At 34.3% G+C, this 13,910-nt stretch overlaps 1 long non-coding RNA gene across 1 annotated transcript; it reads right to left on the bottom strand.

The window, feature by feature from the left end:
• Window positions 1-7,418: 7,418 nt before the first annotated feature.
• LOC103882398 lies at window positions 7,419-11,317 on the bottom strand. Its single transcript, XR_002520570.2, has 2 exons — window positions 8,108-11,317; window positions 7,419-7,711 (listed from the first exon to the last, which is right to left on the bottom strand). It is a non-coding gene; the product is annotated as an uncharacterized LOC103882398 (long non-coding RNA).
• Between the last annotated feature and the right edge of the window lie 2,593 nt (window positions 11,318-13,910).

Here is a 13,910-nt window from a genome sequence, read left to right as displayed (position 1 = left end):
TTATTCCTGCTAGATAAAATTAAGTCAAACTGTCATTTTGCATTACAAACAGAAGATCGAGGATGCACAATTTAACATCTGCATGCATAGTAAGCAGTTGGGCCAGTACAAACAGTTGCTGTGATGTGGACAAATGAATTTGAATCCACACACTTTCTTCATGCATTATTCAGATGGCTTTATGTGTAAATTTGGGTTTTTAAGTATGAAAAAAAGCCAATAGTTTGATCAAGCGCAAGTACGTTAAGTGAGGACCCTCAAAATGAAGCAAATTTGTTAATAAAATGTAACATAATGGAAATCTGGACACAGGAAACACCTGGCACATAATTTTGGCAGATAATTAGATAATTGAATACCTATGACAGCCAGTTAATTGTCATAATCAGTGAATAATTTATTCCAGACATAATCTCACTCACTCCTTTCTTATGTACAAAAGGACGTGTTGCCAGATGTGCACGAGGCATAATTTCAGTTCTGCTTTTACAAGGGAATTTGACTTCTATTAGTCTACCTTGGCAAGATGTAGCCCTTTAACTGGCGCTTTCAGAAAACAGCAATTTGGAGACAGCTTTCGCATTCAGACCTTTAAAAGATAATTATTTTTATTCAGTTAAAACAGAGTTGGTGGTGAAGAAGAAAATAATTGTACTCGGTATTTTCAAAAGAAACCTACTTATTAATAGTCACTTTAAATCTTAAAAGAGATTTTTTAGACTTTATCATATATTAAGAAATTGGAAAACAGTATACAAAACTGGAAAAAACTAGAGATACAGTCACACATTTAAACATTCTTTCATTGCCTTTTCAAGTAAGATTTAGTGTCTGCGCACTTTAGACACAGGCCACCTTGTCACAAGTCTCTTTGTGGCTCTCCTGGGAATCTCTGAATTTGAGGGAAAGAAAGTGCATCTTCAGTGCCCGACATGGATCTACTGCATGGAGAATAGTTGTCATAGAAAATCACCTTGATTTTCACAGAATTTATGTGAATCATAAATTTTTGTTGAAATAGGCCATTGACAATTGGATAGTTTGTTATTGCAGCATAACACATCTATCCTACTTTGTACAGAACTTTTTTGATTCCTCAGGAATTCAGTGTAAAATTACTCCCTATGATATACTGCTCTAAAAAGAAACTGAAACTGAAATTTTTTTATACTCTCATATAGAAGCATCAGTCAACAATCAAAAACTAAACCAAAAAGAAACTAATTACCAGTTTTGTCATTGACGAAAAAATATATTACATATTAACCCTATTCAGGAAATGCAGCTTTTAGATGGATGAATTGCTCACCCAAACAAAAATGGATTTCACTTTTTAAAGAATATGAGGATAGCGGTATTGGAAAAAACAGTTTCAAACTTTGCTACCACTCCCAACCATATTGACAGAGATGGAAAAAACTAGACTCAAGAAAGCTGATTAATTTTTTCAAGTAGTGGAATCAAAATTTGAATACAGGTCGCCATAACTCTAGTCTGTCACTGCACCTTTCTCAGGGTAGGTGAATCCTCCACAAGATTTATAGTTGAAAAGACATTAACATTTGTGGCAGAAAAAGGTTGGTGTTCACCAATATTTATGCTGTTTTTCCTGAGCAGCCAGTGGTACATTTTCCATCCTCCCTTGCATCTGGTGCGTGTGTGAATGTTCTTGCAAATGAAACATAAGTACAAATGATGTGTACTGCTTCCAGATTCAGATAATTAAGGAGTGTATGTGCCTTCTCTATCCTTGCTCTCTGTCTATTCAACGCTAATGTTTTAAAGGACAATCAGGAGGACAATATGTTCCAGAAGGCATAGTCTGCTGGGTGTGTGAATGACTTTGTGGAATAGAAACCCCACCCCCAAATCCCCCATGCCAGAGTCCTTGCTGAAAATAAGTTTGAATTTGTCATGTTATCTGACAGAGAAGTAGATTTGGGGTTTGGAAACTGAAATTTTGGAATTTATCTATTATTGAAGTTAGCAGACTAATAACATAATAAAGAAAAGAAATGAAGTGACTTTTGTGGAAATCAGGCCTTCATAAAAGAAAAGGAATTTTGGGGGAAGAGGAACATTTCTTTACTCTCCAGATAGGTCATTTACTATTCCTATTCTCAGCCTGGTCCTTGTGGAGACAGGAAAAATCTTACTGAAAAGGAAAAGAAGGTCAGAACAAAGTGAAGAGAAAAAAAAAAATACAGAGTCAATTAAAAGAAGTTCCCATTTTAATTAACGAAAAATAATAGAGTATGAGAATAAAGTTAACTAGCAGAGCTTCCTTGGTAACTTTGCAAGCAGATATTTTTAATGTAGCTAGTTCAAATTGAATATGTGTAAGTATCAAATATACATGGGATATCAAAGACTTTGTACCAAACAAAATACCTCATTAAAATGTTTATATTATTGTAAGTTTGAATATTGGATCGAATAAAATGCAGTAATAAAATTAATTTTGCCTCTTGCTACTAGGAAGTTTAAATTACATAGAGGCCATTATATTTGTGCTGGACAACATAGTGTTGAGAGATTCACAGGGTGTTTCACTTGTTCCTTCAGAGTGGGGGCTGGGGGCCAGATATACGATGACAAACACTTGTCCAGAGAGGCAACTTTGTCAAGAGAATGTGAAAGGAAATGAGAGGTCAGATTGTCCTAATAGAATTTAAAGCATATTATTTATTAAATGAATGTACAAATGAATAAAAAGTACCTTTTCAAAAACACAGTTCAATGACTCTCCATAAAAGGCAAATAAAACAATCAGACTCTCCCCATCAAAATTGTAAAACACCACTTTGTTACATTCTGTAACCAACATGCTGTGAGTCTTAGAGCAATTTAAAATCATTATGCCTCAGTTTCCTAGTATTTAAAATAGTGAATATTACATTTGCTTTGTTTACATAATTATGAAAATCAAATTTGAAAACACGCATTAAAGCACTTTAAGAAAGCATGTAAGTGCGCTTCTATGGTAAGAAAGAAAATATCTGCAAATTAGGGGATTTGATACCTGAACTGAGAGAATAGAGCTCTTTCTAGATAATGTTTGAGCTGACAAGTGAGTACATTTGAATGATTTAATGGACATTTAAAAAGTTTCTTTTCTTTCTAAATCATATTAAGGACTAAATTAGACTTTTATCTTAAAATAGCAATGCAACTACTTCTATGATAAAACAACATTTTAAAAAAGTGACGACATACACTTTTAGCTTCAAATTTGTTCTCTGTCCCTTCAAGCTTATTCTATCACTATATAAAACTAAGCAATGTAATATAGAACAATTCTCAATAGCCAGGTAACTTACATTTGATGTAAGCCTGATATTTTAAAACTTATAACAGTACTACATTGCATGAAAAATTATATATGCAATAAACATATAATATATGTATATTCATATATATATGAATTTTTGAATGGGAAACACATTTTAGGTCTTAGAGAATATATCCCACAAGTTTTTGGGAAAGAACAATGTCTTTTTATTTCTGTATCTGCAAGGCTGATCTCAGATTTTGAGTTCTAATTATATGTCTACTTTTACAGCCTATTGAATTATACCCCTAGTCACTGGCATTTTATGTTTCCATTTAATATAAATAATTGCATTTCTGCTTACTATATGTTTCTTTTATTCTGTCATTCTTTGCATAACTGTAATACAATTATTGTATAGGTATGAATGTGTCATTTTCCCCACACAGCCTTCAATACTTTAAATTATTTTTTAAAATGTCTAATCTTTGCTAATTTGATAGGTTAGATTAGCATTTTATTCAGATTTTGAGTTGCATTTGTTTAATTACCAGAGTCTAAACCTATTATTTGAACTAACTTGCCACTAAGCATATTTATTTTATTTTTTATCTTTGTCTATTTTAATGTTTGTATATCATTTTATTATTTATCTTAAATACATTTTATATGGAAAAGTTATCAACTCTTTTCCATCCCATAAACTTCAAATACTTTTCCAAATATGTCCCTATTTTGTAACTTGTTTTAATTATGTCCTTACTCATATTGGAGTTATACTACTGGTACTTGACTCATAGTCATTTAATTAAATAGCACATATTTTACTTCATCGGCTTTGTATGCCAGGTTATACAATGCAGTAGTCTAAAGGGGGCTTGGGTGATAAAATTCTTGGGTTCAAACCCCATCCCTAATATCTAACTGCTGTATGATCTTATGTGTGTTGTTTAACTCCTTCTGGTTTTAAGTTTCTAATTTTAAAAGTGAAGGTAGTAATGCTGATGCCTTCATAAGAGGGCTATTTTAAGGATTAAACATGATAATACAGGTAAAACTAGGATAATGTCTTAAACATAATAATTAGTCATCAAGTGATAGCTGTTATTCTTATAAGAAACTGAATTATCATGGATATAAGAGTCAGTTTCTCATCTCTCCATTTTGTTACATTTGTTATATCTGAGGTTTAAAGTCATGGGCTGGGAATCACTGAAAAACACAAAGGAAGAACACCAGATTGTTCTTTACTCAGGTCCAGATTATCTTACGATTTTGTAGAAATGTTACATAACTTATATATGCAGAAAAATAATGTAAACTTCTTGAGGTCTGGGATTGGATTTTCTGCTCTCTATGCCCCAGAAACCTCACAAAATATTAGGCAATATTAGAGGTGACCCATGATAACAAAACACTAATAAAAACCACCTTCATTTCTGAGGATTGGCATAGTAATGGCAGGTCCATGAAAGTAATGTCTCCTTTTAGTGCTGCTTTTCTTTAGGTTCTAAGAGAAAAGAAGTAACGAGTACATTTTTGACCATATCTGAGGACCTCCTGGTGTGTGAGAAGTTATTTTCTTAGTGGAACATAACTTTTCTTTTATGTTAAGTTTGAAATTTTCCATGTTGGGCTTCCAAAATAGCAATTATTCTCAAAAAGATGGATGGCCATTCAATTACGTCTTAGCAGGAGTAGAATAGTTTGCCGTTGTGTGCCATTGATGCCCTTTTATCACCTATAATATCTCCCAAGTACTTTGTCTACAAAGGACTAAGCAGCTGTGCACAATGGGAAAAGCTGAGCTCTGATATCAGATAAGCCTGCAATTGATTTTGAGCTCAGTCATCTGCTAACTGTGTGACATTAGAAAATACTTACATTCTCTGACCTCTAGTTTTATCTCATATAAAAAGGGAATCAGAATACCCACCTTACTGGATTGATATGAGAATTAAAGATAATGCATGGCAAGAATGTAGTATGCAGTAGGTGCTAAATGAATGATAGTTAATATCAATATAAAGACTAAAATTTTCATACATTCATTTTCCTCAACTGTTTCCAGGAAAGTAATGAGTTACTATATGAGAGAATAGTCTGACATATTTTTGTGGCTCCCAATGGCATCACCAAATCTAATGATCAGTGATGAAGAGAATGAGATAATTTAGTCAAAAATGTAATCAGCCCTGCATTAAATTTTATCTATGACACTGATTTTAGGTAATTATTTAAACTTTCCAAGTACCATTTTTCCATCTAAAAATGAAAATAATAGAAGTATCTCATAAAGTGGTTTGTTATTTTAACACCTAAAAGGGTTTGGTACGATTAGTCACTCCCCTTTTAGGTGTTAAAATGATTAAATAAGATAATACATTAAAAGCCCCTAGCACATTTCCAGTCACATGAGTGTTCAATAAAGACATACTTATTGTAAGCTGGAGACCAAGTTATTGGAATTTCCTTTTATATGTCTACTTGTCTCCTTTTGTATGTCTAAGCATTAAAAAAAAATTGTTTGGGTTGTCCGTGGCGTTTGAACCAGATCTACTCTATCTGGAATAGGTGCTCAGTAAAATAAGACTGAGACCTACTGGACTGCAGTCTCAAAAGGTTAGGCATTCTAAGTCACAGGATAAGACAGGAGGTCAGCACAAGATACAGGTCACAAAGACCTTGCTGATAGAACAGCATGAGGTAAAGAAAATGGCCAAATCCCACCCAAACCAAGATTGTGAAGAAAGTGACCTCTGGTCATCCTCACTGCTCATTATACTCTAATTATAATGCATTAGCATACTAAAACACACTCCCACCAGCACCATGACAGTTTATAAATGCCATGACAACATCAGAAAGTTACCCTATATGGTCTAAAAAGGGGAGGAAGCCTCAGTGTCAGGAATTGTCCACCCCTTTCCCAGAAAACTCACGAATAATCTATTTTTGTTTGTTTAGCATATAGTCAAGAAATAATCATAAAAATAGCCAACCAGCAGCCCTTGGGGCTTCTCTGCCTATGGAGTAACCATTTATTCCTTTAATTCTTAATAAACTTGCTTTCACTTTACTCTATGGACTCACTCTGAAATCTTTCTTGCATGAGATTTAAGGACCCTTTCTTGGGGTCAGAGTTTGGACCCCTTTCTGGTACCAGGGTGACATCAGTGAAAATGGTGAATTTAATGACTTCTGAAAGCCTGACCCTCCGTTAAATCAGCAATAAAAATCCCTGGAAAAAAAAAATAGTCGGAATCAACTTTTAAAAACTTTGGAAATTAACCAAAGCTTTGCAGCAACCCAAGTCATATTTAGTCAAAAAAAGAATGACTATCGGTAAGACCAGTGAGATTTCTGGTGTTTTAACTTACACGAGTCCCTTCTCCAAATCCCCAGATCAGTGGTAGTCCTGAGTATATCAGCTCACGTTGCCGGTAATACCGCGAGAAATATCAACCTCATTATTTGAACCCACTCAAACTCACCTCCTGCTAAACACCTCTCCATTGTGGGTGGAGTAGGTCACAGAGCTTTCTAAAGTGTTTTAACATCTCTAATGGGTCAAAGAAGACCTCCCAGAGGAAATTAGAAAATACTTCAGTTGAATGTAAAATAAAACACAACAAAATAGATAAAATGCTAGTGCTAAGAGGTTAATCTATAGTTGTAAACACCTACAAGTAGCAAAGAAGAAAGGTCTCAGATAAATAAACCTAAACCTCTACCTTAAGAAACTAGATATGACAGACTGAACGTGGTGGCTTACGCCTGTAATCCCATCACTTCGGGAGGCCGAGGGGGGCGGATCACCTGAGGTCAGGATTTCCAGACCAGCTGGCCAAAAAGGTGAAATCGCATCTCTACTAAAAGTACAAAAATGAGCTGGCCATGGTGGCGGGTGCGTGTAATCCCAGCTACTCAGGAGACTGAGGTGAGAGAATCGCTTGAACCTGGGAGGCTGAGGTTGCAGTGTGCCGAGATCTGCCATTGTACTCCAGCCTGGGCGACAAGAGTGAGACTCCGTCTCAAAAAACAAACAAAGGAAACTAGGTAAGAAAAGCAAATTATGTTCAAAATGAGAAAAAGAAAGGAAATAATAAAGACTATTATGGGGGAAAAATCAGTGAACTTGATGAAAAATATTTAAATGGCATATTTATTGTTGGCACAGTATGAGTAAAACAAGTGGTTGACTGAATGTGATTTAATCTTCCACTTTTCATCATTTTGGCACCATCCAGAGACATCCATAAGTAAAGCAACAGGATTAAACAGGTCATAAAGGCTTGCCTTTTTCCTCAGCTGGAATGTATTTTGCCTCTAAGTGAGAGTCACCTGCATTTCAGACTTAAGCACACCTGCATCACAGTCTGGGATAAATGGCTTATAATAGATGTGCACTGGGATATGTTCCTTGTCCATCTTCATTGCCTTGTGGGAAAGGATTAGGAAAATATTGTTGATAAGTTACTTCTTTCAAATTATGTAAAATAGTTTCACAAGAGTAATTGCTACTGTTATAGTTTCGTAGGTGTTCTTATGTAAATTTTAAATTCATACTAATAATGTATTATAAAGTTTCTTTCATGTGTATAATATTTTCACCTTATTAAAGTACCCTTAACTGCATGATCCCACTTAGTGATGTCACAATATTGGACTTTCACAAAGCACGCAAAAAAACTTCTACAAACTACTCTGTGTAACTATTCTGAGCCACAGATGCAGAGAACAAATATGTCATCTCTTTATTCTTTAATTAATAATTCTTTAATTAATCATGCAAATTCATCTTGACTTATTAGCAGGAATCTCATCAGTTCTCACCAAGGCTTATTTCCATCTGCCCTTTAGCTGTTCAGGGATCCCAGAGGTTATCTCATTCCAAAGGTAAATCAGCTTCCTCCTGACATCAGGAGTAGAAAAATCTGGAGCCTGGTGAAAGTAATACTGCTGTCATTATTGAAGCAGAATCCTGCACAGTCCTTCAGAAATGTGTCTACCTGATAATACAAGGTCCATCTACCTACACAGCTCCTAATGTGGTGCCACTCATAGGCTCCAAATTATAACTTTTTGAGTTCACACGCACCAACAAATCTCTTGCTGGATATTTGGATTTACAGCACTACTAGAGTTGTCAGAGTTAAACTTCTTCTTTCCCCCTAGCAACTCAGGTTACTCAAGCTTAGATTTTCTGCTTCTCAAAGGTGACGTTATTCCAAGAATCTCATTAAACTTACCTGCTGCCAATACTGGTTGAAAGTCAAGTAAATCTGCCTAACACTAAAATTTAAAAAATAAAGAAAACCTTTCTTGAGAGTGCTCAGGTTCTTAGTTGTATATTTTAAGAAGGTAGAAACTAGCATATGGGCCAACACAATACCATTTATAAAATGACTATGGATTAAAATGTTATTTACACAGCACCTGTAATAATTTTCAATAAAATAATATTTTTATCTGAAATGAGTGAAGGGGAATGTAACTGTCTATTTGCTTCCAAGTAGATGCTGGAATTCTTAGAAAAAGTCCCCCTTCTGCTTCCCAGTTAGCAATTTGACATACCAGAAATCACAGGAGCTGTGGCCTTGGTCATGTCACAAAGGAGATTATGAAGAGCTGGTCTCCATACCCCAGGCCATTTAAACAGTTCCTAAATAAGTAGTTCTGTTACAGATAAACTGACATCTCAATGCACAGACCTAAGAAACTGTGATATTTTAAAGATCTCTTTTAAAAAGCAGCCCTTTGTTAAAAATTTACACCTTGGCAGGTACTGTCTACCCTCTAGAAATAACATCATCTAAGAACTTAAAAACTATCAAGAACAAGCTTTTCATTCAAGGTTTTACATTTATAGATTTTAAACATCTCTTTCATACTTTGTTGTTTCCTTCCAACATTTATTCATTCAAAATAAATGAGTTTAGAATAAACTATATATGCAGAAATATAAAGATAAAATGGACTTGCCGTTAAGAAATTCACATTTTAGTTGATGTGTCAACAAATGACTAGAAAGCTGTATAACAAGTTCTTCAATGGAACTATGAACAGAGTGCAAAAGAAACACAGAGAGTGGCTAACTATCTGCAAGAATGTGTCAGAGCAGAGATGGGAATTGAGCTGGTTCTCAGAAAGGTGTGAGCATGGCTGGGCTCCCCATCTGCCACTCTACTAATTATCAGGATTGATTTGTTAGATTGTGTGCAGTTCAGCACTGTCCCTTTCTTCCCACAACACAAATCTCCCCAGTAAACACTAGAGGCTTTTCTATAGAAGAGAATAACATTCTTAAATAATGGGAGATGGTTTTTGAAATGATGATAGATTAATACCTGTGTTTCTACATTAGAAAATTCTCTGAATATTCATTTGAAAGTTGTATTGAATGATTCCTCAGGTGAAGAAGAAACAGATGGCCATTCTAAGTAGAGAGAAATATATATATGTATTTCTCTTAAAGATTACAGAGAGAGGTAATAAAGGACAAAATAATTCCACTGGGCTTGGTAATCGAGAGCCCACTATAACCCACTATAAAGGGAAAGAGACAGAGTTAAGGGTGAAGGACACAGATTGTAGGCTGAGTGTACAAAGACAGGTTGTCAGGTCCTTCTGTGACAATGGGAGCAAAACAGGTTTTATTTAAGGGAGATACGCAGTTAAGTTTGATTTTTGCAGAGATAATCATCTGGGCAACATAGAAGATGGACAAAAGTAAGAAGGAATAGTGATGAGATCAGTTAGGAAAGGGTTGCCATGAGGCAAGGGCAAATAGGGACATTGGCCAGATAGTAGCAATATTAACATAAAAAGGCAACTGGATTCAAAACTCTGTGGACTGGATGACACAGGATTTGGCAACTGATTCACTGATGTGGGGAGATAAAGCGGAGTCTATCCCAGACAAACTGGTGGCTATTAATCTAGGATAGTAAGTGAAAGATAAAAGAATAGATTGTGAGGGATGATGGGACCATAGTGTCGGACACAGAAAGTGTTAAGTTTTAGGGGCAAGAATGAGACCTGATGGTACACAATAGGAAATTGAAAATATGAACCTGAAACTTTATGTAAAATTTGGAACTAGAAATCCAAATGTAAGAAGGCACCAGTATTAACAGGGTAGCCACAGTCATGGTTATTTAAGAGAAAACATAGAAAAGGAATTTAGAATGAGACAAGTAGAAGATCCAGCACAAAACCTGGGGAACAACATTTACCTGGTGGCAGAGAAAGAAAATCCAATGAAGGGAATGAAAGATACCTAGTTAGAGATATAAGAAAATATAACTTCCCTTTAAAATGATTTTATCCATGGATTAAATCATTCTACAGCATTTGTTGTATACTTACTCTATGCTAGTTACTTATGAGGGCTGGAAATAAAATTATGCATAAAGAAAACACATTTACCGCTCATATAGAGTTTACATATGTGTCCGCAAGAGAATGATGAGTTCACATTTGGAGAGTCTTAAGTTGTGTAAAAAACAGAAAGGTCTCTATAAAAATATATAAAGACGGGACAAAAAAATCTATTTCTTAAGAGACAGATGAAGAGGAAAAAATGAGGAAGAACTTTATAAAGGAAAGAATACAGATATAGAGGAAGAACCAGGAGAAATTGGTTCCTGTAATATGAAGGGATTAAAGCCCTTTGTGAAATAGTGTGTTAATGAAAACACATTATCAGTGGGAATTACTAAAGTGGAGGTTATTGGTAACTTTAGAAAGCAGCTATGATAAAGAGAAAGCAAAAATGTAGATTATTGAGTTGAATGAGAATAGAGAAGTATGGAAATTGGACATATGTATTCGTTTCCACACCTTTCTGAATTTACATTAAAAAGGTTTTTAAAGAGGCATAAACCCACAGAGAATGAGAGAATATGTGAGAATGATAGCACCAATATTTGGTGACTAGAAAAATTCAGATGAGTGGTAGTAATTGAGCTTATCAGAGAGAGTTGACACCAAACCTGCTGGATGCATAGAAGTTTAATAACTGATATGGTCCCTAGATTTGATTATCACTCCATTAAAAAAAAAAAAAAAAAAAGCAAGCGAAAGAGACATAGTGAACAATACAACATAGGGGTGTCCCTGCAAAATAAAGAATGTGGATAATTCTGTAAGAAAATTGATCTTCTTTCCTCAGTAAACAAATACCAGTAAATAAAATAAATGTAGAAGAAATTGTTAATAGATTAAGAGATAATTAACAGATATGTGTGGAATTTGTCTGGATTCAGACATGGACAAAATTTCAAACTCACTTAGGAGATGATTAGGGAAATTTGAACACTGAATAGGTATTTTGCGATTTTTAGAAAAAATTTTGTAGATGTGTAATTGCTACTGTGTTAATGTTTCTGAGTTTATCTTTTACAGTAACATAGTGAAGTGTTTCTGAGTGAATGAGTTTGTGATTTCCTTTAAAGTACTCCAATAGTTTTGGTGGTGGGGCAGGGCAAAAACTGGGATTTGGAGAAAATAGATGAAAAAAGATTGGCTATATATTGATGATTGTTATAACAGGGTGCTTTGGCTGGGGTATTTGATATTTTTCTCTCTATGGTTGTGATTGATATTTTCATAACAAGAGATTTTAAGAAAGAATCAAATAAAATTATCTGAAATATACTGTTAAAAATTGAGAGATGAGAAATTAATTGGATTATTACTCTTTCTTCAAAAACATCACTAAATATATTGGAGAAGCTTAATAATGAAAGGAACAAAAACACTGGCAAAGTATAGTGTTGTTTATTTATTCATTTACATGATATTTGCTGACATTCAAGTGATGTGCTAGATAGGAAGATTTAGAAAATATAATTTTAGAAAAAGCAGGAGAAAGAGACATGTTGAACATTGTGAAACATTGAGAAACACTGAGAGTGTGAAATATTAACAAATGCCAATGTAGAATCTAGAACTGTTCTATCTAATACAGTAGTCACTAGTCATATTTGGCTATTGAACATCTGAATGTGGCTAGCAAAAAACTTAACATTTCATTTTATTTAATTTTAATTTATTCAAAATTTAAAACCTAAGCAGTGTAAAATACATTTGTGTTACACAACTTTATTATATTGATAGAGCTGTATTTCACTTTATTGCATCATGTGAGATATTATTGTCGTATTTTATTGCACATGTTGGGAACACTAATCACTTCTAGTATTACACATAAGCTATTCACCAATGTAGTTGGTGTCTATGGATTGATTCAGTTTGAATGATATTTCACTATGTACTGATTTAAGATTGTAGTGTTTTTATTGGAATATTTTATGCAAACAGCAGCAGTTACAACAGTACCTATGTAAATTGCAATTGATAAATAAATGGATTAAAATATGTATTATTATTTTATGATTAATTTAAACAAATTACTTTTCTAGTTTGAAAAATAAATACGGCAATTAAAATTTAATGCACTGAAAAGCATATTTTCATGATAAAAACTCTCAACATATTTGGTATAGGGGTAACATAACTCAACATAATAAAGGCCATGTATGACAGGCCACAGCTAACATTATACTCAATGGTAAAAGCCAGAAAGCTCTTTCTCTAAGATCAGGAACAAGACCAGGATGTCTACTCCTGTCACTTTTATGCAACATAATACAGCAAGTCTTAGCCACAGGAATTAGGCAACAGAAAGATTTAAAGGCATCTAAATCAGAAGAAAATAATTAATTTGTCTCTGCAGACAATATAATCTTACCATCTAGAACTCTAAAGATACCAACTAAAAACTATTAGAACTAATTTAAAGTCTGTAAAGTTGCAGGATACAAAAATTAATATACAAAAATCAGTAGAGTTTCCATATACTAATGATGAACTTTTGAAAAAAGAAATCAGAAAAATCAAACTTACAATAGCTAAAAAAAAAACCCAAACAAAACAGAACAAACATAAAATACTTAGGAATAAGGGCTGGGTGCGCCTCACGCCTGTAATCCTAGCACTTTGGGAGGCCAAGGTGGGAGAATCATGAGGTCAGGAGATCGAGACCATCCTGGCTAACACAGTGAAACCCCATCTCTACTAAAAAATATAAAAAATTAGCCAGGTGTGCTGGCGGGTGCCTCTAGTCCCAGCTACTGGGGAGGCTGAGGTAGGAGAATGGTGTGAACCTGGGAGGCGGAGCTTGCAGTAAGCTGAGATCACACCACTGCCCTCCAGCCTGGACAACAGAGCAAGACTCCATCTCAAAAAAAAAAAAAAAAAAGAATACTTAGGAATAAATTTAACCAAGGAGGCGAAGAGTCTACACACCATACCTAAAAAACTTCGATGAAAGAAACTGAAGAAGACACAAATATAGACAGAAAAGTATCCTATGTTCATGGATTGTTAAAATATTTCATTATGCAATGAGATCTATAGATTCAATGTAATCTCTATCAAAATTCCAGTAGCATTTTTCACAGAAATAGGAAGAAAATCCTAAAATTCACATGGAACCACAAGACACTAACAGCCAAAGCAATCTTTAACAAAAAGAACAAAGCTAGACGCATCATACCACCTGAATTTAAAATCTACTACAAAGCTATAGTCATTGGAACAGCATTGTATTGGCCTAAAAACAGATATCTAG

This window comes from Papio anubis, chromosome 2 (assembly GCF_008728515.1).
Source record: "Papio anubis isolate 15944 chromosome 2, Panubis1.0, whole genome shotgun sequence".
NCBI classification, from domain to species: Eukaryota; Metazoa; Chordata; class Mammalia; order Primates; family Cercopithecidae; genus Papio; species Papio anubis.
Note: the sequence above shows the minus strand (reverse complement) of the source record. Positions and strands in the feature narration are given on the sequence as shown.